General features: G+C 36.9%; 1 protein-coding gene and 2 long non-coding RNA genes across 4 annotated transcripts in view; 1 reads left to right on the top strand and 2 right to left on the bottom strand.

Annotated features, from left to right (window-relative positions):
- The window catches only part of LOC138704235 (uncharacterized), a 564,225-nt gene that overhangs the window by 404,151 nt on the left and 134,668 nt on the right, over positions 1 to 25,406 (bottom strand). The window lies entirely within an intron of this gene.
- Positions 1,042 to 2,581, top strand: LOC138704963 (uncharacterized). Its single transcript, XR_011333502.1, has 2 exons — positions 1,042 to 1,471; positions 2,227 to 2,581. It is a non-coding gene; the product is annotated as an uncharacterized lncRNA (long non-coding RNA).
- LOC138704962 (uncharacterized) lies at positions 2,711 to 7,218 on the bottom strand. 2 transcript variants are annotated; one of them, XR_011333501.1, is made up of 6 exons: positions 6,847 to 7,218; positions 5,805 to 5,995; positions 5,560 to 5,618; positions 4,577 to 4,616; positions 4,325 to 4,452; positions 2,711 to 3,983 (listed from the first exon to the last, which is right to left on the bottom strand). It is a non-coding gene; the product is annotated as an uncharacterized lncRNA (long non-coding RNA). The 2 variants fall into 2 exon arrangements; XR_011333500.1 differs by having other exon boundaries at positions 4,325 to 4,616.

The raw sequence follows: 25,406 nt of genomic DNA, 5'->3' as shown, positions 1-25,406 counted from the left end.
AAACAAAGAGCGATTGGTAGAAACAAATGTTTCCAATTATACAAGACAAATGACAACAGCTGCCCGCAAAATTGACGATAAGATAAATCGTATGTGCGCGTTGCGTTGTACTCTATTCGCAAGTTTCCTTACCTCCAGTTTATAGAATCATTTGTTAATTTTATTTCTGAAGAGTTCGGACCCGAAATGATGACGGCTTGCCCAGAATTCATAAAAAAATAAGTGTCATCAGGTGACAGTCTCGTTCAATGCATTGGTCTCTTTTGATGTTACGGTAATTTCTTTCATTGGATTCTCGTACTTTAATATTCTTCCCCAGACTGGAGAATGATTTACTTGAGATGTAGGTGTAGGATTATTCTTGACAGAGTATGTGTGACCGTGATCGTTCATTGCATTCAATGCGGTTATCACACCGCCATACTATAATTCATTCCTATAGCGCGATGTTTATTATACATGTATCTAGTTACATGAATGTGTTATGGCAGCGTTCAGTTTTTGCTAGTTTTTGTCATCCATAATTTCACAAGAACTAAGAAATTAATAAGTCTAACTTTTTCATCCAAATTTTCGGTACCTACTAACGAAAGTAATGGAAACGAGTAATTACAGGAAATGCCATTATAGTGGTTGAAAAATGGGGTCGCAGTCATCACGAATATTTAATATACTGTATATGTAATACGTGACGAGTAACAATCATGACGAATATGTCACGCAATAGGCCTATATAACGAGTCACTGTCATGACCAATGTATTACTGTGAATAATATGTACCGTATATATGGGCTACATGGTTAGATTTAGCCTACTGTAATAAAAGAGTGCACCAGTTTCTTTCTTTTATTATAATTTTTTCCTATTGATTAGTTATACGTTATACAGTATCTATACAGTTAATTTTATTTGTGCTCTGTCTGGATTAACTTAAATGGATACATTTTACAGTTCGTGTTATAACTTTAATCTTTTGGACATAATTTACGCGAGTAGTATTCTCATTCCATTGACGCTTCTTCAGATCAGTGCATGACTTAGGGCCTGTACTACGACTCTCGGATAAAGTTCTAGTTTAAACTTATCCGGCAGATGGCATATTTATCCGGAAGTTGGGTTGTAATTGCGTACTACGACTTTTGGTTATGTGCAATCTGGAGGCTAAACTTCCAGATTAGCAATCCGGGAGGCAGAGTAGCAGATTGGCGTTATCCGGAGGTTGGAACTCGGTGTTGAAATCAAGATGGCTGCACGTTGTACAGCTGGTGATTTGAAGGATCAATTTAATTTTGATACTGATTCTGATGATAAGTTCTGGAGCAGATCCTTCGTTATATCAGAACAGCAAAACGAATTACGCCGCGTCCAAATAATTTTGAAGAATGGGATGACGAGAAATTTTTTTAGACAGTTTCGAATAACGAAACCTACTACATGAAATCAATTATCAACTGAAACAAGACACAGCTCGTAAGTACACAGTTAATAATAAGCTACACTATTTCGGTAGGTATTACATCAATATTTTGTATATAATAGCACTATAATAATTACTTTGAAGTACAGTAACCTGTAATACAGTAGAAGTGAGGTTAGAATGTTGCTTCATGCAGGTGTTCTGTTGCCCTTACAAGGTATGAAGGTGATTGATATAATAATATAGGGCAACCTACAATAATAACAGTTTCAAAATACTTTTATATAAAAAATAATAACAGTATATAATATATCAAAATCCTTTATATGGTAAACTACCATTTCTTCACAATTGCGTTACCACTTTAAGATACAAATGTATTCACATATTTGGGTTCTAGTCAAGTCATATGTACCATAAACGAAAGAAAAATTGAGTGCCGACACCAATTTCCCAAATAAAGGTGGAAAGTTGCTGTGAAAGTGGAGTGCGGTGGAGAGGTACGGGTAGGCGGGATCGCTCTATCGAGATAGAAGGGTAGGCGGCAGGGAAGGGCAACACATTCATTTCATTACTGTGTTTCCTTACTAATTAAAGGGAAAAGACAAGTTTTCGTAAGATCGAGTTAGTGACAGATTAGTATGATTTGCATATATTTACAATTGTCTAAAAAAAAATGTCAAAACTACATCCAAACCTCTCTCTTCCAGGCTATCCTGTAGGGAGCCTTGCCTTCTTTTGGTAACGCTATTGTAAAGATTTACCGGTAAAGTTGTAACCAAATCTCATTGTTTATACATTTTTCCAGAAATAATGCCTTACCTCCAATGGACCAACTACTACTGGTATTGAGATTCTATGCCACTGGGAGAACATTGACAACAGTAGGAGATTTTTGTGGGGTCCACGAAGTTACAGCAGGAACTGTTGTCAATCGAGCTAGTGCTGCACTTGCTGCTTGGTTTAATTGAAGTGATGACTTTTAATGCTTCATTGGGAGTAGTTTTATTTGCTCCAGTAATTAAGTGCAAGGCTTATTTCCCCCCCCCCCCCCCCCCAAGGGATTCTGTCTCTTTTTGATGCTGTTACGAATACTTCTGAATAGTATTTTAATACAGGTTTTATGTATATATTATAGGTCTTGATTAAAGTTTTCCTAGAACTGTTTCATTTTGTGTCTGCTAGTTCTTTAAGTCAACTCTCCGAAGATAGATTGGAATACCAATAAGGCATCACTCATGAGACAACTGTCAGGAGATAATGTGGTAGGGTGGCAAGTTCCCTTCTCCTTCCTTGCATATATCGCTCACCAGTAGGAGTAGGCCTAACATATTTCATTAATCATACTTAAGATATGCTTGCTATATACAGTATTATTATTTAACAAACTGTAACAGTTTATTAAATTTTAGACGTGACAGTTTTTCTTCATTTCCTGAAAGTTTTGAAATTGGCATTTATGTTTTGCAAGGGAGCTGTTTCATTCACGCTAGGCCTAGTGATTCATGTATGCAAACATATTCATATCGTTACTTTTTATATATATTTTATTGCTTGGATCCCTCACAGTGATGTCTTAACAGGCTAAGATGATTCAAACACAAAGGTTTGATAAATACATTTTAAAAATTATGACCAGGTACACTGTAGGCTATATAAAACAATAAAAATGCACTGTATCTGCAATTCAAATTTATTTTACATAAGCAAAATATGGTAAAACAACATTTTTCAAGAGGCACATTAATTGAAGCGTCGGCTGGAACAACATTATAAATTATATTTGGTCAAATTTACAGTAGCTGCAAAAATGTGTATATGCGTACAACTTTGTTCTTATGAGGGTAGCAAACTTTTGAGTGGACAAATTTTACGTACTGCATTGATGGACAGTTGCAAGCCAAGGAGTATAGCAAGGTAACATGACATACAACATTATTACATGGAAACACACGGAATGAAAATTTTGTAACTTACAACGTTGTTCCAGCTGACGCTTCAATTGTATTCAGGTACTCTGTGAATGTGTACTTAAAACAAGAGAGATGCACTATAGCTGCAATTAAATTTAAAATTTATTTATTTATTTTGTGTGAACAAAACACGACATTTTTCAGGAGACACAATAAGCATAATCATGTATCACATCCACTGTCTCATTATATATGCTATGGTACATGTCATATTTACAAATTAATAATATACAGGCTAATACATAAGAGTACATAGTAACTGTAATTAAACACAACACAAATACATATGCAAATACACAAAACTTGGAAAACTGTGGCAGAGCCAACTTCAGCTATAAGCCCCATTTGTTAGAGATCTGCACGGGCCATAATTCTTAGGCCCGGCCCATCTCGGCCTGATCTGAACCAGACCCGAACCCAACCAGAAACCTTAGATTAGCTAATAATTATCACCTGACTCGAACCTAATCCTGAAGACTAGCAGATAAAGCAGAGGCCAGAGACCACAGGGATCAAGAACAGCTGCAAGAGATTATCACTCCATTAGAAGGATGAGAAGAAGTAATCTCCCAGTCATCCAGGTCAAACAAATCTGGTCAACAAAATTAAACATATTTTTTGTTAAAACATAAAGAATGGGTGATTATTGTAGCATTTACTTTCTGCCACTAATTGAAGATGTCTTTGTAGATAGACCACCCATTAAAGAGGAGGAAAAAGTAATGTAAAAACTCCAAATCTTACTTTTGATATTCCAAACCCCATCTCTTTGCAAACATGAGGATATGACTTACTTTTATTTCAAATCATTCTATGTTATAATGTTAGCATCCAACTTTCAACTAATGTATTTTTTAAAGAAATCACTGTAATAGTACTGAAGTTCATGAATTTCTAACATCTCAAGTAAAAGTAAGTCAACATTAAACTTACAGTTCACAGATGGAGAAAGATTTTTCAATGTGGCTAATGCATTCCTCAGAGGCTTGCTTTTTCTTTCTTTCTTTTTTTTTTTAAGCATCCTTGGGGTGTAACTCGATCAGCTATTATCCCATTATCAGCTGAAATATTTAAGAGAGGGATATATGCTTATATTCAGATCTTTCTGAGTTTAGCCTACACTACCTACACTGAATAAACCAGTAATTTCACTTAAAACTTACTTTCATTACACTGTGTAAATACCTGTACAGTGGAAGACCTTCACCTGCTGCACCAGCTGACTCTGTAATATTTTAAGAGTGGAATTAATTCATAAGATATTTAATTCTGGAGAAAGATGATGTTTTATCATAAATGTGTGGACACTTCAAAGTCAGCAGCTGTAACAGTATTGTATTTTCTAACGTGCTATTAATCCAAACTCATTTTTAACAATAAGAAAGTGAAGCTGCAATAAAAAAGAGAGAGAGAGAGAAAACCAAGCAAATAGTTCTATTGTAAATAGAGTGTAGTCAGTTTCTGTTTTACCTTATGAAAAGATATCTTTCAGTTTTTCTGTACACAAAAAATCATTCACAAGTTTCAAAGTGAGAATCCTCACGGTAAAATTGAAATACAACTTAACATAATGTGGCCTAATCTAATTAAAAACCCATTACAGAGAAATCTCAAAATAAATTCTTCAGTTTAGTGTACTTTCTATTTTTAGGCCTACATTTATAAATTTCAAATTCCCACTCAAATCCCACATAATATTATAATACAATGATGTTTAGTTTTTATGACATCCATTTCTTGTGACCATTTCATCATTATGTACAATTTATATTTTAACATTTTTTTTTTAACTTTTGCATCTAATTTATCTACTGCTTGCTGCAGATTTCATATAGTATGTGTGTTAGTTTTATTTTCAACATGTTGGCTGAAAATGTGTTTACATGTTACAGCTATTTCAGATTGGAAAAGGATCATACGTAGAATGTGAAAGAATGTTTTGTAGTATAAATCAAATTATCTGGAGATATTGTTGGGATGTCCAGTTTCACTTCAAAAACTAAAGAATTGCACTGTGAACCTGAATGGTAATAATAGAAATAATAGTATTATAAAGTAATACCGACATTAAATTAAATTTGTATAACAATTTTCAAGAATCTAATATTTTCTTTTATCTCTAAAGCTCATCATCTCTTCTTCTGACTCTTAATTCCTTACACACTAACCTCATTCGTGTTATTAGCTGCACTGGTATCAGTGGAACTTGGTTTAGTTACTACTTCGGCTGTAACAAAAGTAAGTAAATAAATAAATAAATAAATAAATAAAAAGAATTCAAACTTGTGTTATACAATTTCCTCTGCTTATTATGTAATAATTGTATAAATTAACATATAAGTGCACTTATGCATTGAATATGAATAAAAATCACTGAGAAATCACTCAATTGTAGGAGAATTAAATCACTTACCTTGGCTAAGTTTGGATTTGGTTTTGCTTCAGTTGGAGGGGCTCCAATTGTTTGTAGTCTGCATTGTCTCTCTGCAGCAGCAATTTTCTTTGTGTTCTTTTCCAAGAATTCAAATTTGCTTCTCAGCTGTTTTCAGGTCCTTGTATTTGTGCTGATGTTACTATATTCTTCCCATGCTTCATTCTATATTACTAAAAAGGAAGTAAAACTAGGTTAATTCCATATGCAACCTACAACATTAGAAGATATACTGTAATTCTCTTTTTCCCTTATCTAAGTTTCTATACCTAAATAAGCAAGAGCTTTTAATGGACGATTGTCAGTACAATATCAAACATGACTATACTGTACATAGAAACTTTGGAAAAAACTGAATATCTTCTGTTTCTGTGTTATTTTACGAGGTGTTGAATGTGCATTACAGTGAGTGATTATAGTCGAACTGGTAGCAGCAACAGATATTGCATTTTAGTGGAAACGTCTCTCCACCTCATGCTGTTCTTTTAAAAAATAATGTTAGGCCCTATCTGTGATCGAATGGTATTATAGGCCTAATACAAAATATCCGCCCATTTACTAACAGTAAAATACGTAGGCCTAACATACTGAAATATTGGTAATTTGCTAGGAACAGTGTACCTTGCTGTACTAATGTTGGTTAGAAATCCCAGGCCAAAAACATCATTCATTATTATCAGTATCAGTGAACGTTTCTTTTTAAACGAGTTACTATGCCTTCGACCCATGATTTGAAGCCGTGAGTACACTATTTCTAAAAAATTACCGAAATAGGCCCTATTCACTAATAATGTAGGCTATACAACAAACTGAAAGCACACTTAATATTAATTACAATACAAAAATAATTGCCACCTACACTTCTTGTGCAGTTACACATGAATAAAACAATGATTATGGAGAAAAACGCACTTTTCCTGGAACCCGCACCCGTCCTCTTTAGGCCTACTAATTAAAACCAAAATATTATCATATTGTAGGAATTATTACTATTCGAAAAGAAACATAACCTTTAAAATCTTACCTTTTGCTTCCATGTAAAGTTTCTTCATACAGTATGTGTAATTTTCTGTTCTTCACTCTGTTATTTTCTTGGCTGGAGCTTCAGCATTATAATAAATAATAACAATAATGCTTACAATAAAACCTCAAAATAAATAGTACCATATAAACACGGAACATAAACATGAAATACGCGGGGAAAGGTATACCAACGCAATAAATTTCACTACATTTTCAGTAACTTCATTGCCAACGTAATAAAAATGTTACTATATCTTCCGGATAACAATCCTGCAGTTAAAATCCGCTGGTAGTACAGAACAAAATATTTAACTTCCAGATTGCTAAACTGGAGTATACGAATCTGGAGCTTTAACAGGCGATCGTAGTACAGGCCCTTAACCTCTCCCTCAACCTTCACCCCTACAATGTTCTTAACTCATTCATGCAGCGTATAATGAAGAGGAGCGCAAGGTACGCCAACATGACAGAACATATTGCTGTCTCTCCCTAATATAGACTGTAGAGTTACTTAAAATATTTAGCATATGTATGAAAGGTTAAATCTGCTACAACAATGGAGCTGTCGAATGAACGAATGAATGAATTGAAATGGGTCTAACCCTTTTGGCCCCTTGCACGTAAGCCACTTAAGTGGGACCATTGTGCCCCATATAACTTGAAAGTTTACCAAAGTCCTGAGGCCTTCGTGTAAGCCAGGATAGCTCTTGGGCTTTTTTTTTATATCCTCTGGTCCCAGCGTATCCAAGTCCAAGAGACCATATCTTATTTTGGAAAAAAATAATCTCACAGTCGCATAATATGTGGCGAGAATATTCCACTTTTATTCCGCACTTCGTTCATCTGGGGTCTGTAGTCAGTCCCATCATATGCAGATGTTTCCTTAGAATGTTGTGTTGTGTTAATGGGCCCACTATACCTCTAAGCTATCAATGGTCTAGCTTGCCTAGCTTTAGTGAGGTTTCTCCATAGTGTGCCATGTTGGTGAATCACTTTTTGCGTGATTCCCCATCTGGTTCTCCGTGGAATGATACCAAGCACAGATTCCAACCCCATGAAGGTAATTGTCGAGTCCTCCCTCGCCAACGTGTGAGCAATTTCATTACCCCTTATCCCTGTGTAGCGTTACAGGGCATCGGGAACAGAGACGATCCAGTGTCCTCTGGCATGGCGTATAAATTATTTTTCTTTGAGGGATAATTTTCGGACCGAAGCTATTGATACTTTGTTAAGTAGGATGGGTCAGTGTACTTTGTTTACTAGCTTGGATCTGACCAGTTCATTCTGGCAGATACCGCTAGACCATGATTCGCGCAAATATACGGCGTTTTTGCATAATGGTCGCGTGTACCAGTATACTAGATGTCCATTTGGGATCGCAAGTTCAGGCGCTGCACTATTGAGAGCTGTAGATATTATATTTGGTGAGACCACGAAGGATTTCTTGGCGCAGTACTTTGATGATTTTCTAATCAATGGTAGTGACATTGAGAAGCACATTAGAGATATTGATTACGTATTGAGCAGATTGAGAGACTGCGGCATGACAGTCAAATTGGGTAAGACGGATTTCTTTAAGCGAGAAACCGACTTTTTGGGTTACGTGATTTCAGCTGATGGAATACGTCCCAATAGGGACAGGATCGATAGTATCTTGATAATACCATGTCCCCATAATAAGAAGCAAGTCCGCCGGTATTTAGGTATTCTCCAATACCAACATAGGTTCCTAGTCAACTTTGCGAAGCACGTGGCACCATTGCGTGAACTCTTGAAAAAAGAGACACCGTTTAAATGGGGAGTAGAAGAGCAAGAGGCATTCGGTCGCTCGAAGGCTCTCTTTTCTGAATCTGTATTATTGGAAAGGCCTAATGGAAACCTACCATACCAGATCTACACAGACGCGTCCGCACTCGGATACGGCGAGGTCTTGTGTCAATTAGACAGAGATAATGAACGACATGTGATTGCCACAGCCTCCAGAGGGTTGTCGCGCACTGAGAACAACGCCTCCATAACTGAGATGGAGATATCGACTGTATATTTTGCGTTGCAGAAATTTAGACAGTACGCCTTTAATAAGCAAATCACAATTTTCACGGACCACCTCAGCTTAGCGTTTCTGAACCGCTGCAAATTGACTAACTCGAGAATATATCGATATGTTCATGAGATTCTGGCGTATGATGTAACTATCACGCACATCCCAGGATCTGAAAATATATTCGGCGATTGTCTTTCTCGCCTGAATTTCAAATCGGGACTTCCCGAAACCATTACCGCTTCTAATTATGAAATAGCGGTAATGAAGACGCACGTTACCGGTAATAACTCATTAGTTGCAAAATTCAGAAGGATTTCGGAATTGAAGGACTTAGACCCCACCATAAATTGTATGAAAGACAGAGCTTCAGAAATTTCTTCATTCACGGATGAAAAAGTGGGGGTGCATTCTGGCGTGTTGTACAAACTGCATGGTAGGGAGGAGCAGAAATGGAAGGTGCACATCCCTAAGAGTATGGAGGATGAATTAATAAATAGTTTTCACCTGTCAATGTGTCATTCAGGGTGTGAGAGAGTGTTGCTAATGATAGCTGACACATTCTATGTCAACCAATTAGCTCGGAAAGTGAGAAAAGTGATTTCATGTTACGAGTTATGTCAAAAGGCCAAACCACTCAATGTAAAATATGATGTTGTGTCTCAAGCCATAGTGAGGGAGGCAAAGAATGAGTTGGTGGCAGTGGACGAGCATGGTCCAATGCGAACATCTTCATTTGGGAATAAGTATATTTTTGTAACATATGATGTATTTACTAAGTTTGTGAGAATTTACTCTATGAAAGCTATTACAAGTAAAGCTTGTGCTAGAAAATTGATTGATGATTATATGCCGGCTTATGGGCCTATTACTGCTGTATTAAGTTATAATGTGTCAGTACACAAATCCAAGGTATTCAATAAGATGTTGAGTGACAAGGGGGTCAAATTGTATAATAATTGTTCATCGTATTTCCCTAGTGGTAACCCATGTGAGAGGGCCCTAAGGGATATTTCATTGTATTTAAGGGTATTGTGTCACAAGAATCACAAAGATTGGTACAAACAATGTAAGGTAATAGAAAAGCTCATGAATCACTCCATAAATCCGACAACAGGTATTGCTCTAGTTAAATTGATGTTAGATCAGGATCACGATCCCATGATCGAGAAACTACCGCAGGCCATTCGCAGTAATGCACCTCCCACTCCCGAACAATGATGTCAGAAGGTGATTGACAGAATCAAGAGTAAGGCAGAGAAACGTCCTAAGGGCGTGAAGAGGTATAAACATAAATGGGAACCAGCTATAGGGGACGCTGTTCTCGTAAGAGACGTAAAATTGCCATCTATCTAAGAGGGAGATATTCCCGGATGTAGTTACTGTATGAAGGACCATTGGTAATATGCGAAAAATTTGGGGATCACACGTATGAAGTGAGAGATCCCAAGAACAACAAGTATACCGGTCGGTATCACAAGCAACTGCTGAGACCGTTTAAGGCAGCCTGTGACAAATGAATGATTGTACAGAAAGTCATGTATCATTTCCATGTTATAGTGAAGTTTAATGTGTGTACATGTAAGAGTGCTGATTGAGTATTATGATGTAAGTGTGAATTTAAATTAGTGAGCCAACATAGAAAGGGAACCAGTGGACTCAAATGTGTTCTGTATGGACCCCTAAAGATGATAATTATATAAAATGTCTGTGTCAATGAATAGTGTGTGTGTGTGTGTTTATATATATTAACCTGTATATAGTTGTACATAGAGGACGAGTAGTGTGTGAAAGTGTGTATAGTATATATATATATATATATATATATATATATATTAAATTGTAAACCAGTGTAAATTTAAATATGTAAATATGTATACAATTGCATAAGAGCTCAGCGAAAGTGTATCCAGGCTTATCAGAAGGGGGGGCATCGGAACATTTCGAGAGGATAGATTTCTGGGGCGTCTCCTATCAACGAATATTCCCTTGGGAATATTCCTTGTTAGAGATGGCATTTGAGACGGTTATTACTGCGTAGGCAGAGGTATTCTTTGTTTATTTGGTTGATTATTGTTTTTACATGTATTATTGTAGGTATCGCGCATTTATAGATCGCGAGTAGTATTTTATAGTTTTGATTTTTCATTTATTTGTTACACAGATTAGGTTTGTAGAGTGCTAGATAGAGAACGCGGGAGACTTTAGTAGTGTAGACGCGGCAAGCGAGGATAGGAACAATGAGATAACGGAAAGTGTGTCTTGAGTCGTATTGTGATAGTAGGACTTCTGTCGCCTAGGTAGCGATGCGTAGTAATTGCATAGTTTGGACAGTGAACTCAGGTGAACTTGTGGACGCGGTGGTAAGTTCGCTGCGTCGATGCATTGTAGTGCATGGGCAATTTGGCAATTCTCGGAACGATTAATAGCCATTAGTAGATACTGAGAATTTCTGTTAGCATATGTAAGTTTAGTAGCGCGTCTGTGATGACGTAGGGCTCATCTTAGCCAATCAGGGTTCATGACCAGGTCACGTGATATAAACTTAGAGGGGTTGATTCTTGATAGTAAGTTGTCGTTAGATGCTGGCGAAGACACTCTGGTACAAACATTCTGGTGGAAAAGTCGGCGCGGCGAAGACCTTCTGGTGATAGAAGTCGCGCGGCGAATACTCGGCTGACAGTTTGTGCGGTGAAGACGGTGATATATCACGAATTACGAGTTAGCCAGACTCTTGTGCATTTTCATACTTAGAAAAATGTATCAGCATACAAACTATATTAATTGTGGGACTTAGAATATTTTCCAGTGATAGCTGACGGAACGTTATTCAGATCGTGTGAATTTAGTTTATCTAACAGCAGCCGCCGCCATGGAGACACCGCTGAGGATCGTTTATAACCTGTACATATATTCGTCGATTTTCATCAGTACTTTAAAATAACTTACAACCCTTGGATACGCGTTCGGCGAGAATTGCTCTGCAAACGAGAAATAAACCTCATAATTGAAGTTCAATCATTACAAACTGAAAATGTGTGTCCGGTACATTATTTCGTACTTCAAATTGCGTCTCCTAAACTCCATGTCCCAACAGACTCCAGCTTCCCTGGGACCTCTGCTCTACCACAGTTAGTTAATTCGAGGAGGCTGGCTCCCAATACAACATTTATACAAATCATCGATAAATTTGCCACCTCGAACTATCTGTCCGGTGTAACCGGAACTGGCAGCCGGAGCGAACAAGAAGCGGAGACCATCGAGAGCTGGGAGGCGACCGCTACAGCTGCCTATGCTAGGCATCTTATATAACATCAACGACGAGACGTGAGTCACCGGCCACAATTGTATACAGTATTGGTAAATGAGTGTAAACAAGGAAAATGAAATATGTTATTTCCTGGTAAATTTTGCTTCCATATGTCTATAAGTGAAAGGAAAGAATTGATGCTGTCGTACATATGAACTATATTTTTATTACGTCCCTGAAGCTACTGACTTAATTTGTAGACGTGTTCTGAAATTTCGGAAGGAATACCAAATCTAGCAGCCAGTTTTCGTCCCCCTATTATGGAATTTGTATGTCCTATTAACACTTAATTATTTATTAACGTATTGAAATCCTAGACCAGCGAAATATATTTCAAACATACACGACAATGACCGGTACTTAAAATATATTATAATATGGAAATATATTACTGCATCTTTTACTTCATAAAAGTAGAAATTATTTTCAGCGTGTCAAGAAACCGACGAAGCATTTTTCCACGGCTAACCAACCTTACAGCTCTATAATATTTATGGCAAATCTGGCATTCTTCGTCCTTAGGAGTTTAATGACTTTGATTTTATTTCATTTGTAGTGTCAACAACCAACCCCTTAACATTTTTTATATTTGTTGTTTTGCTCCTTAGTACTTCTAGGTGAATTATACTGGATGATAGTTATATCATTATCAATCTTTAGTTGTGAAATTACAGGAAATTAAGTTACAAGTTTTAACATAATAATAATAATAATAATAATAATAATAATAATAATAATAATAATAATAATAATAATAATAATAATTGATATATATTTTACAAGGATCGGCATTCTGGCAGAAATTCACATTTCCGTGGGATATTCAATAGTCTTGATAATGAGATGATACTATGAACTCAGGCCACCACTGATATTAGTTACGTTGTGTACAACTAACTGCAAGTGCATTGTAGTGGGGGTTTAGCCTCTACTACACCGCTTCATTTGCTTCGTTTTCCAAGGGCTGGTTTGCGAGATACAGAATGCCGACGTATGGCCTGACATACACTCTACTTTCATTGAACCTGACAAGCAGTTCATCAACTACCAGGCATCATAGAAGAAGATATAAAACTCCACCTTGAGGACATCATTTGGGCACAGTGAAAATCAGTGAGTACTGATTAAGTGATTCTGTTGCGGAGGCTCTCTAGAGAAGCCAAAATCCATTGGATCACCGTTTGGTTGACCATAAGTCCTCTATAGATGGAGCCATGAGACGTAAAGCTGTCCAAGAAGACAGTCATAGCCAGGCTCCTTGATCCAAAACTTTCTCAGTCCGCACCACGAGCTCATGAAGCGCCGTCTCAACGTATTAGCCAGCCTAGTAGACATGTTTATTAGGATCCAGAGGCTTGTGTGCCAGAACTTTATTCCTAATATGTCTATCTACTAACCTCTTCAAAACTTTAAAGAAGAAAGAGATCAGGCAGTAGGTCGATAATCCTTTGGCCTAAAGTAAGCATTTGTGCCAAACTTGGAAATAAAAACCAATCTAGCCTGTCGCCAATCAGAGTAAACGAACCCTGTAGCCAGACAGAATCGAAAAATTCTTATCAGCAGTGGAATAAGTATACTCTGTCCCTGTTGTAGCAAAGCCGCATGTATACCATCCACTCCTGGGCTCTTAAACAGAGCAAATGAATTTATAGTCCACTCAATCTTCCTGAAGGTGAAAATATCAGCTACAGCACGCTAATCCAGCTTAGCTGGTCGGCAGCCTGGCCAGATACTGCCTCCTCTTCAGATACCTGAGACACAGGAAAATGCATCATAAGCAAGAGCTGTAAAGTTTCCTCTTCCAAGCTAGTAAATGTCCCGTAAAGAGTAATTAGAGAACCTAATTTGTTTTGCTGTCCCGCATAAGGACCATATGCAATCTAAACGTTTTTGGTAGATCATTAACACTTTTACAGAAGTCTCTTCAGGCATTCCTAGAGACCTTTTTTAACTCCACGTCGTATTTACGCTGTGAATCCTTATACTGATTCCAGTATTCGGTATCTTGCTTGTCTTTAGCTTCATTATACAGCCGTCTAGTGTTTTTCCGAATGTAGCTCAGAACTCCAGCGAAACTTCCTATTAACCAACCTCCTTAGATTAAGCGGACAGTTATCCTAATAAGAAGACTTAAGAGCCTTTGTAGATAAGTTCATAGGCAGCCCACCATTGATTTTATCCCTCAAGTCAGCCATAAAAGTGTCCCAATCGGTTCTTCTGTGGACTATAGAATCTTTCCTCCAGAAAGTCTGGCACTTGAAATTCAATATGTTTGTGGTCTGAAAGGCAAATTTCTTCAGAGATCTTCCAACCACCGATTTTATTCAGCATAGGAGGGCAAGATACTATTGTAATGTCTATCGCTTCCTTTCTTCTATCATTTCAATTCGTAAGTTCACCGTTATTCAAGATTTCCAAACCCGTTGTGCTTAAGAATTGAGAAGAGCCTCTCCCTGACTTTGGTATTGGTGCTACTCCGTAACACGTGATGGAAATTGGTATCGCACCCCGCTACTAGGTCAAGGTCTTCAATCCAACACAAAATAACAAGATCCTCAGACTCCCTAGGAGAATATTCTCGAAATCTAAGGGATATACTATACCGAACATACAAGTTGTCTATCAGTATTCCTTTCTTTAATTCTCGCCAGGAAAACCACAATATCTTGAGAAACAACTATGGTATTGATCAGACGTCCATGTCCTTAATATGGCCTCTCTGTTGTACCACCATTGAAATGGAAAATTCTGGTACATTCAGACCCATAATACCACTCTTGGATCCATGGTTCCTGTATTAGGGTGATATGTTTCCCTTCAGACAACAATATCTGTTTAAGAACCTTGGAGGCAGCAATACTGTGTTAGGGATTAGCCTGTACACAATAAATAACAAAGGTATTACATTCCAATGCGAAACCCGCTCTATTCCTCTTCTTCTGCTTTGTTACGTCAGTCCCATTTGAGTAAATGTTGCCTGGCCTGCATCACAGAAGAGTTGCTTCAATTTCGGACTTATTTTTAAGCTTCAGCATGCTCACCTTTTCAGCTAATGTATTCATCAAAGCTTCTTCACTTCTACTATGCTCTGGTACGTCTTGCGAGATCCCTGGCGCAGAATCATATTTTATTCCTCCCTCAGAGTACCCCTTTAGAGACTTCTCTGGATTCCTACGTTTCCTTAACTGAGTTCCTGCAATGTGAGTTGACCCGTTTCCAGATTCCTCCCCATGTTCTTCTCTAGAGTCCCCAGTTAAGGAGTTCTGTGGATTTACAGGTATCCTTAACTGAGCCCCTTCGATATGAGTTGACCCGTTTCCAGATTCCTCCCCATGTTCTTCTCTAGAGTATTCCGTTAAGGAGTTCTGTGGATTCACAGGTATCCTTAACTGAGCCACTTCGATGTGAGTTGACCCGTTTCCAGATTCCTCTTCATATTCTCCTCTAGAGTCTCCCGTTAAGGAGTTCTGTGGATTCACAGATATCCTTAACTGAGTCCCTTCAATTTGAGTTGACACGTTTCCAGATTCCTCTCCATGTTCTCCTCTAGAGTCTCCCGTTAAGGATTTCTGTGGATTCAGAGGTATCCTTAATTGAGCCCCTTCAATTTGAGTTGACCCGTTTCCAGATTCCTCCCATGTTCCTCTCTAGAGCCCCCCGTTAAGGAGTTTTCTGTCAATGCGCAAGTATCCTTAACTGAGCCCCTTCAATATGAGTTGACCAGTTTTCAGATTCCTCCCCATGTCCTTCTCTAGAGTCCCCCGATAAGGAGTTTTCTGTCAATGCACAAGTATCCTTAACTGAGACCCTTCAATATGAGTTGACCAGTTTCCAGATTCCTCCCCATGTTCTTCTCTAGAGCCCCCGTTAAGACTTTGAACCCAGAGCCATTTAAGTATCTCCGTTACCGTCTGCCGGAGGTTTTAAGGGTTCAAAAAAATAATAAATACGATAGAATTAGAGATACAATTGTGAAATTTTAACAGGTATTAAATAAACATATCTACTTTTGTGTATGATAGTTATATTGGTTCTTACATTTCATCCTGAGAGCGTTTTGTTATTGCAGATTTTGGCACATTATTCCAAGATTCCATAGACAGTTCACACTAATTATATACATATAAACACACACTTTGAAGACTAAATATTGCACTCTTTTAATTCAGTTATCTTAACATTAGTTTCTTTTCACTGCTACTTTAGTTCACTCTTGTAAGTGAAATTTCGAACCAATTCCCAATGCAAAGTCCCACATCGCATCTCGCCCAGTAGATGGTCGTGTACTGTACTTCTGCGTGGCCTTGCCAGTGTAATGCTTGCCTCTGTCTGCTCAAACTTTGCACGTACGTTGAGTATGACCTTTTTGTTTCTATCCTGTACCAGGAATCCTGTGAAGAAAATGATTTTTTCCAACAAGCCTATTGTATTGTCATATCCATCCCAGTACAGCCTGTACTCGTAAAAAGACTCTCTGCAATGAACTTTTGAAGTGTCAATTTCTTTACACATTTTTTTCGCTGCAAAATGTGAGCATTCACAAGTGCAAGATCAAAGCGGTGAAACAAAACACAACTTTTTCCACCACTTCAATGATTTTCTCTGAAAGGAATAATATGAAAGCATGTGGTCAGATTTATCTACTCCTATTTTGAATTTATTATAGTTCATAACTGCAATGGGTTTCCTGATGCTCTCTTTTCGCTGTTGTTTCAACAATGTGACATCATGAACAGTGCTTAGTAAATATATACTGTATATCACGTACATCACGTCATTTTATAGCTAGAAGATGATCTCTTTGTGCAGTCAGTTTTTTTTTTTTTCCTTTTTTTCGTTTTCCTGAAAATATATCTTTTGGCATTTCTTTGGGATTTGCCATAACGGTTCCTACTACTTTTGTTTCAACAGTCCACAGGTGATCGAAAAGTTTTGGACTTGTAATTATCTGTCCATATAAACCATATGCCATTTGTTTGTTACTGATTCACATAATCTATTGACAACATTGAAAGTAATATTATAATCTGTATCTGTTTCGTGTGCACCAGCATAAAATTCGAGACTGTAAACATATTCACTGTTAGCCTCCCACAGTTCATAGATTTTTATTCCATATTTATGAGGCTTTCCTTTTATATAAACTCGAAAAAATATTCGACTTCGAAATGGCCATATAGCTTCATCAATTGTAAGAATTTCATCTGGAGTATACGCGTCTCGAAATATCGTTGAGAGAAAGAATGTTCATATATTTATTAGTTTGTTATTTAGCGACTCTGTAACCTACTCGGTTATTTAGAATTTAGAGTCGATGTAAATGGTGATAGAAAGATGGTATTTGACGAGATGGTGGCAAGGATTGGTATTGATATTACCTGACATTCGCCTTATATCTGAAGAAAACCTCGGACAAAATCCAACTAGGTAATCAGCCCAAACGGTACTCGAACTCAGCTCGAGCGCAGTCCCACTAATGTATCTTACATTATAACAAAAGAGAACGAAGCAAAGCGCAAGGTGAAGATATTGTAAAGAACACGAAAATAAGCTCCAATAATATACTAGCCTATGTTTCCTACAAGTTGCCAATGTGATTTTAACTCCGAAAAGAGAACGATGGAAGTTGCGAATATGGAAATGTGGCCTCGATCTTATAGTCTGTGAAAAGCGTAGTAACTTTTTTAATGAAAATGGAGAAGTTGAAGGCTTACTTTCACAGACTGGTATCGGTAATTAAGATTTCTACATTGTTATTTTATCTCATCTCTCCTTTAATTTTCATAATGTTCACACAGAACTCTTGGCAATTGTTCGTGCTCAGTAAGACACGGCTCGTTCAACATAAGTAGTTTATGACGTTGTAAAAGCTTGAATCCACTTCAATTTGAAGCTTATGTAGTCGTTCGCTTGCTGTTTTTGACTATAAATTCCTAGTTAGTCATAAATGTTTATCTTATTTCACGCTACACTGTTTTGTTCTGAGCGTAAATGGGACGGTTTTAGTATTGGAAAGAGAAAGTTTGCGTGTTTAACTGAAAAGAAACTGAGCTTATTTGCATTAAATGAAGATGTTGTAGGAAAGAATACGTTGAATTTGTGTAGCATACCGTCAATCCCACTTCCAGAAAGTCGGTTTTACACGATGGAGATCAGAGTTCAAGTTCAGAGACAAGAACACGATTTCTTAAATCAAAATGCTAGTTTGTAACATATTTTTTTTCTAGTTACTTCCATTTTTCTGCAAATATTTTATCAATTCTACATGATTCATTTTAGCTTAAAAATAGATGAACAATTATTCATTCTGCATTGTAATTTGTGAGTGCAAGTGAAATTTTTGGTGATTGAAGAAGACATTAAGACAGACCGTCTTGGAGCTTTGCCACTTCAACTTTTCTCCCTTGCATTTCCCCCTTAAAATCACAGTTCTTTCTCTGGCACTGTATTGAAAAATAACCCCTTTCTTCAGATTTAGCGATCTCCTTGGAACTGCATTTCTCCTAAATTTATTTCAATTTATTTGCATCCTAATGGTCAGAAACATCAATCGGAGCAGACTTTTCTACTCCGACCTCCACTTTGGAAGCTATTCCATGTCTTTCTGCTACTTACTGTAAGTTAAAATATAAACTCACAAGAAATGTGGCGAAATGAGGACTCTTCGGCAGTTTTTACGATCACCTATAGGACTTCCGTTCTGTCACTAGAATATATCGGGCTGGGAAATACGCATCAAACAGTTTTATCACTATAACAAAAAGCAGTGAACATACAAATAATGAGAAATACACCTTGCCCGTGAAGAATTATTATCACTATATTTGCAGGTTACTAATGTGCAGGTTTCAGAGTTTACATTAATAAAATTTCCCGAGTATGGGATTTCCAAATGAACTAGGTTACGAGGGATTAATCTTTGACCTTTCAGTAAGAAATGTTACTCCGTTCGGTCTAAAGACGGCAGGGAAGCAGTCGATAACAGTTACCTATATAGTATTACATTTCATCACTCTCGGCTGAATACGTAAGACAGCAACAAATCCAGTCAATCGTGTCCGATTTAGCGCGTGACTAAAGCTATTCATACGTACTGGTAGGCTATATTATTATACTATCGCAACATTTTTACACGAGTCAACATCACTGTAAATATTCCTTGTAATATGACACTCTAAGTAATGAGTTATGTTTCATATGCATTTTATTCGTGATCCAATAATGTGAATGGAGATTTGAGTTCTTTCTACTATGTTTCATGTACGATATTTCTATGTTGTAGCAGTAAATGAGTATGATTACTTTTAATTATTTCACTAACTCAACTATGCTTAACCTATCACTATAATCATGTAAATTCTTAGATCCCGGAACTGAGTGTATGCATTTAATCTTGTGCTTGTCATATCTTGTCTTAAGTTGTGACCTAGAGCCATGTTAATCACAAGAACAGATAGTCCGACACCTAATAATAACGACAAAAGAAAGGAAAGTTGAATATACAGATACCTTATAAGTAAATAAATAGTAAATAAATAAAATAATTAAAGGACGAACGAAGAAAGGAAATGATAAAGGAAGAAAAAAATTAACTTCGGAATATAATATAGGAGAAAAGATAAACATAAAGAAACAAAGCTATGAAGATGAAGAAACAAATAAAAGAGGATTTGTATGTATGTCTGTCGGAGGATTCACAAATTTTGGTCTGCTAGGCTAATGTAGTTTTAGGCCCCCCCCCATTATTACTATTATTTATTATTGACTAAGTGTTATGTGATTACTATTTACTACCACCACTACTACTACTACTAGGCCTACGACTACTACTACTACTTCTACTACTACTACTACTACTACTACTACTACTACTACTACTACTACTACTACTACTTCTACCACCTACTTTTTCTGTTAGGAGGGAGCGAGGGAGGGAACATCTCACTCACTACGACCTGAGGTCTATTGTATACTCCCCTATATGAGATGAGTTGCGTGCCCACCGATCTTCTACGCGCACCGACCTAACCACTTGACCCCCTTAACGACCGGTTCCTACAGCCAACAGAGTCAATGTACCACTCCTGTTTCGGCAAGCCCCCTCAAGGCTCCCTTAACGGTCCGAGGCGGAAATCCTCCCTCGAGAAGGTCTGCCCCGGGTTCCGGAGGCCAGTCGAGAGAGCCAGCAGCTTCGGAGGTCGCCTGTAGAAAATGAAAGTTACCTGATATTCATCCATAGTAGTGAGGGAAAAACCCCGAAGAAAACCTCACCCAGGCAAGTCGTCCCGACCGGTAATCTAACCCAGGCCCGCTGGGTTCGGAGTTAGACTCGCTAACCCCTCAGCCAAAACGGTGGACTACTTCTGCTACTACTAAATACTCAATATTAAAATTAAAATACAGTGGAAGCTCTTAAGTTCGACAGAAATCAAATTCGACATCCTATAGTTCGACTGCTTTAGGAGAATTCGACACGCCCCTATACGGGCACTGAGAAATGGGTTTGCCATTTGAATGGGAATTGGTTCTGTGTCTTGTAGTGATAGTTTTGTTAAAGGAAAACGGAATATTTTATTGATTAGGACATCCATATTGATTACTGATTTTAAATTAATGAACTCTTCTTTTTCTTTTTGAGAATTGTGCCGTTTGTGAGACGGAACAGTTGAAAGCCACTATCGTACTAGAAGGGCATACCCAAGTCTCGGGGCGGGCAGGAAATGCAAGTATAGTAGTACAGTACTGTATTCGTTGATGGATAACCAATAAGAATTTTATTCATTTCACCTGCCACACCCACTAACCTTATTGGACTGAGTTTTCAATTCTGTTTTGTAGAACTTAGGAGAATCCACTGTAATAGGATAGCAGGAAATACAAAATATTTAGGACTACTACTACTACTACTACTACTACTACTACTACTACTACTACTACTACTACTACTACTACTACTACTACTACTACTACTATTATTATTATTATTATTATTATTATTATTATTATTATTATTATTATTATTATTATTATTATTACAGACAATTTTTGGTTATGTAATAGTCATAAGAATTTAATTGAAATAAAACAATTCTTTGACGACTCACCTAGAAATGTTTTCGTCGAGAGTTCCTACCTGCAAATTCATGGCTCAGAGTCCCAAAGTCAATTGAATGCAAAACCTCGCATTCCCGTGAAGCACGCCAAACAAGACAATCTGTTATCTGATGTTGTATTTCTTAGGGCGGTTTTTATTCTTTTTAAAACACTGAATTACCGCTCTCCACTAGCGTTAGATGGTAGAATACTTATAAAAATTCTTTGAGCGATGTCGAGATGAGGGAAAATGACTGTTAAATTCTTTTCACGAATAAGTTTCAAACAATTCCCAGCTGAATACATGTCACAATAGTGTAAGTCCTTCAAAAATTCTTTAAAATGCAAACATTCTTCAATTAATTCAGAAGCTACATCATCTGGGTATCTCTCCACAAAATGTTTAGCGTGTCTTCTAAAGTCCTCAGAAGGAAGAATGTATAAATTATTGAGAAAGCCAAAAATTTTGTCTAGTTCATTGTATACGGATGCTCTTCCTTCTAGCTCTGTTACAGTTCTAACTTCTATCCACAATTCTTATTAGATACTAGTGGCCTATAACAACAATAGCTGCTTGTATATTGGACGACCATTTAAAAAATAAATAAGTATACAATAGACTAAAAATAAAGCAATAAGGAACACAATACTTTTGTACAATGTCATTGACGGCAGCAATTCGATCCAAACACGATATTATGTAAACTAATAAGGTACATGAGCCAAATAAAGCCCGGTTCTAAATAAGGCCCATCTGTCATTTAATTAAGATAACATTACAATTTCCACTAGTTTCTTAATGTTTCTGACAGTTCCTGGCTTCTAATGGCTAGACCAGAAACTATAACAGTTTAAGTGAACGATTTCGCCATGTTTGCTTCAGTTGAACAGTGAACGACGTCTGAAGCTGTTGTCGCTATTATTTCGAGGTATTTTAATAAACCTTATGCATTTTTTGGTAACTTAACATAAATAAACATGGTATATATCATTTCAAAGCATATGATTAGTAGAATAAGATAGTGTATTGATATTTTCCACTTAACGTGTATTTATTTATCCCTGAGTAAAGCTATGAATGAAAGTGTGGATTCACAGGTAGCTCCAAATAAGGCCCTCTATAGATGAGCTAAACAAGGCCCATGGGCCTTATTTGGAACATGAATTATCTTCAAGGTTTTTCTTATTTTGAGCCTCATAAAGACGTTCTGTACATACAGTAATTTATTTATCAGAAAATTGTGAAGACAATTATCAAAGTTACAATAATTATTCTAAATTCGTAATTTAATTATTTATTTTAGCATAATAATTGTGTTTATTTGTCAAATATAATACTTTAATTCTTTCGATATGTAATACCTAAACACAAAAGTTTCAGTTATTTAGAGAGCTTAAACTTGCGTTATTTTGACTCGAAATGACTTGAGACATAGAAGGTTTGAAGACTCATGAGTCGTTACGTTGTTCTGATTACCTAGCAATACCACACATGCGTTGCAGCCATTCGATAAGTCCGTGCTTGGACCTTACGAAGCATTCTGGGATGATGAAGTCTTGCTTTACTGGTCAACGCAGGAAGATGCTGAAAGTCGTACAGTAAACAAACGGATATTTGGGAAATATTTAGTAAGGTTTCGCCAAGAGCTGCTACTCCTTCTAATGTATCAAGTGGGTTTAGCGCTACTGGAATTTATCCGTTCGACCCTAGTGCTATCCCTGAGTGCCTTCGCTTCTTCCAAACTCACCAGGAGAGAAAAGCCTGAAGAAACCCGATTACAATCATAATCTGGATCCCAATTGCTCATACGTCAGCCAAATCAAGTTGAAGCATTAACCCAGAAAAAGAGATTCAGGGGACTCAAGCTTCACAAGTGACATCTTCTCTCTTCATGACGAACCCAGTAACTTTTCCCATATCTCTAGTGATAATGAAGAACAATTAGAAACTCCATTTCAAGACATTTTTCGTACCGTGAAATGAAGAAAAACCATACAAACCAGCGACGAAAGGCCCTTAATTACCAAGCAGTTGAGGTAATTAGGAATTTTTTCAAGGCAAAGAAGACTCAATCAGTTAAAACTGCTAAAGAACATAGGCCTACAGAGGACCGCGAAAGCGATAAGAATAGTGCCACTACTCCTAAAGGTTTGAGCGTGAAGACAACTCAGTAGAGGAAAATATGTCCTGTGCCTTCCGTGAAAGATCTTCTTGAAGTTGGACCGAGTGGCATTCAAACTAAAAGAGTGAGAAAAGGAAGTTGGTTCTGCTATTTATGCAGAAAATATCGTATTGCTGACATGAGATTGTCTGTAAAGTGTTCAAATTATGTTCATGAAGAATGCATTGGACTTACGACTAAGAAAAAATATTCAGTTTTCTTTGTCCACAGTGTGATTTTCCCAGAATGTCATCTTAGACTAAGTACAACATACGAGTTCTCTCTGCCAAGAGTGTAATCTTCAGACAACAGTGAAAATATGGTTAAAATACTCAGTTTTCGTTGCCCAGAATGTGACCTTAGACTAAGAAGAGTTTTTTTTTTTACTCAGAGTGTGATCTCTAGACTAAGGACAAAATATCCATTTGCTTTGTCCAGATTGTGTTTTTCTCTACTTAACGTTGAATATTATTATTGTAGTTCATTTCGTATAAATACAATTATTGTAATTTAATTGATTTTTATTTGCTTTCGTAACGACTATTTATTTACACATGAGCCTTATTTGGGACTGATAGTGCGCCTTATTTGGAAAGAGTGTGCTAAATAAGGCCCATTACTCACATTTTAAATATTGCACTATTATAGAAAAGTTTTTCAATAACTCTAAATCTGAGACCACGTTTTCTTTACTGCTCACTGAAGTATGTTTTAGTACAATTTTTAGAATTTTATCTCCTTCAGTAAACGTACAACAGATCTTGATACGTTAAGTGGGCCGTATTTGGCACATGTACCTTATGCTTTGTCTACGGGCAATCTCGAAATTTGAGGAAGGTTACACAAATAAAAGAAATTAGGACATGAAAATATGAAGTGCGCACCATGCAAGATGAAAAATGGAGACTTTCCATAAATATAGGAAAACAAAATATTTATGAATAGGGGAACAAATGCAAAATTTAATGTGTAACAATGAAGAATAATAATTAAAACTCTGTACTGAATGCACTTATCTAAGTACAAAAATAAACCAGATAAGATATATTATTATTATTATTATTATTATTATTATTATTATTATTATTATTATTATTATTATTATTATTATAAAATAGCTGGAACCGAATTTATCAGGACCCTTTATCTGACCATGCTTTTTGTCATTTGTTACGAAGCAATTAGGGAACCACAACGTTCGTAGTAATCACTGACCACTTTGTTTAATTTTTCTTTCTTTTATTATGGTATAAATTCTTTAATCGGTTCATTCTAGATTACTTCACACTTTTCTCTTGCCATTAAAATTGCTGTAGATTTTCCTACCCTAAAGCAAAATGTCAGTGATCGCAATGATGTCCCTGTGGTTATGAACGTATAAGAAATAGCAATGTTATAAATTTACCTTAAATTCTTCTTCATTTTAATATACTAGAGTCCACACCTGTGGAGTAACGATCAGCGCGTCTGGACGCGAATCCCGGTCGGGGCAAGTTACCTGGCTGAGTTTTTTCCCGGGGTTTTCCCTCAACCCAATACGAGCAAATGCTAGGTAACTTTCAGTGCTGGACCCCGGACTCATTTCACCGGCATTATCACCTTCATTTCATTCAGACGCTAAATAATCTAGATGTTGATACAGCGATAACCCAATAAAATAAAATAAACATAATAGAAGACAATATTAGAATAGATTAATATTTAAACACTAAATCATTAAATATTCATTATTGCATTCTATTTCAGAAGATGTGGCAAAAATAAGTGGTTGAATTTAAAATATAAATTTAGACGACGATGTTTTTGAAGGACGTCGTCCTTTCTGATAGGACTGTAGGAAATCTTTCCTTCCAGGAGACCCCATCGACTCCAAATAGCCCTGATTTGGGGGAAAGTAAAGACAATTGTCAGCGATGATAACGTATCACTTCAGACGAATATGTCTTCGAATGCCT

Source organism: Periplaneta americana, chromosome 8 (genome assembly GCF_040183065.1).
Source record: "Periplaneta americana isolate PAMFEO1 chromosome 8, P.americana_PAMFEO1_priV1, whole genome shotgun sequence".
NCBI lineage: Eukaryota > Metazoa > Arthropoda > Insecta > Blattodea > Blattidae > Periplaneta > Periplaneta americana.
The sequence above is the reverse complement of the archived record's forward strand: the minus strand, read 5'-3'. Positions and strand labels throughout refer to the sequence as shown.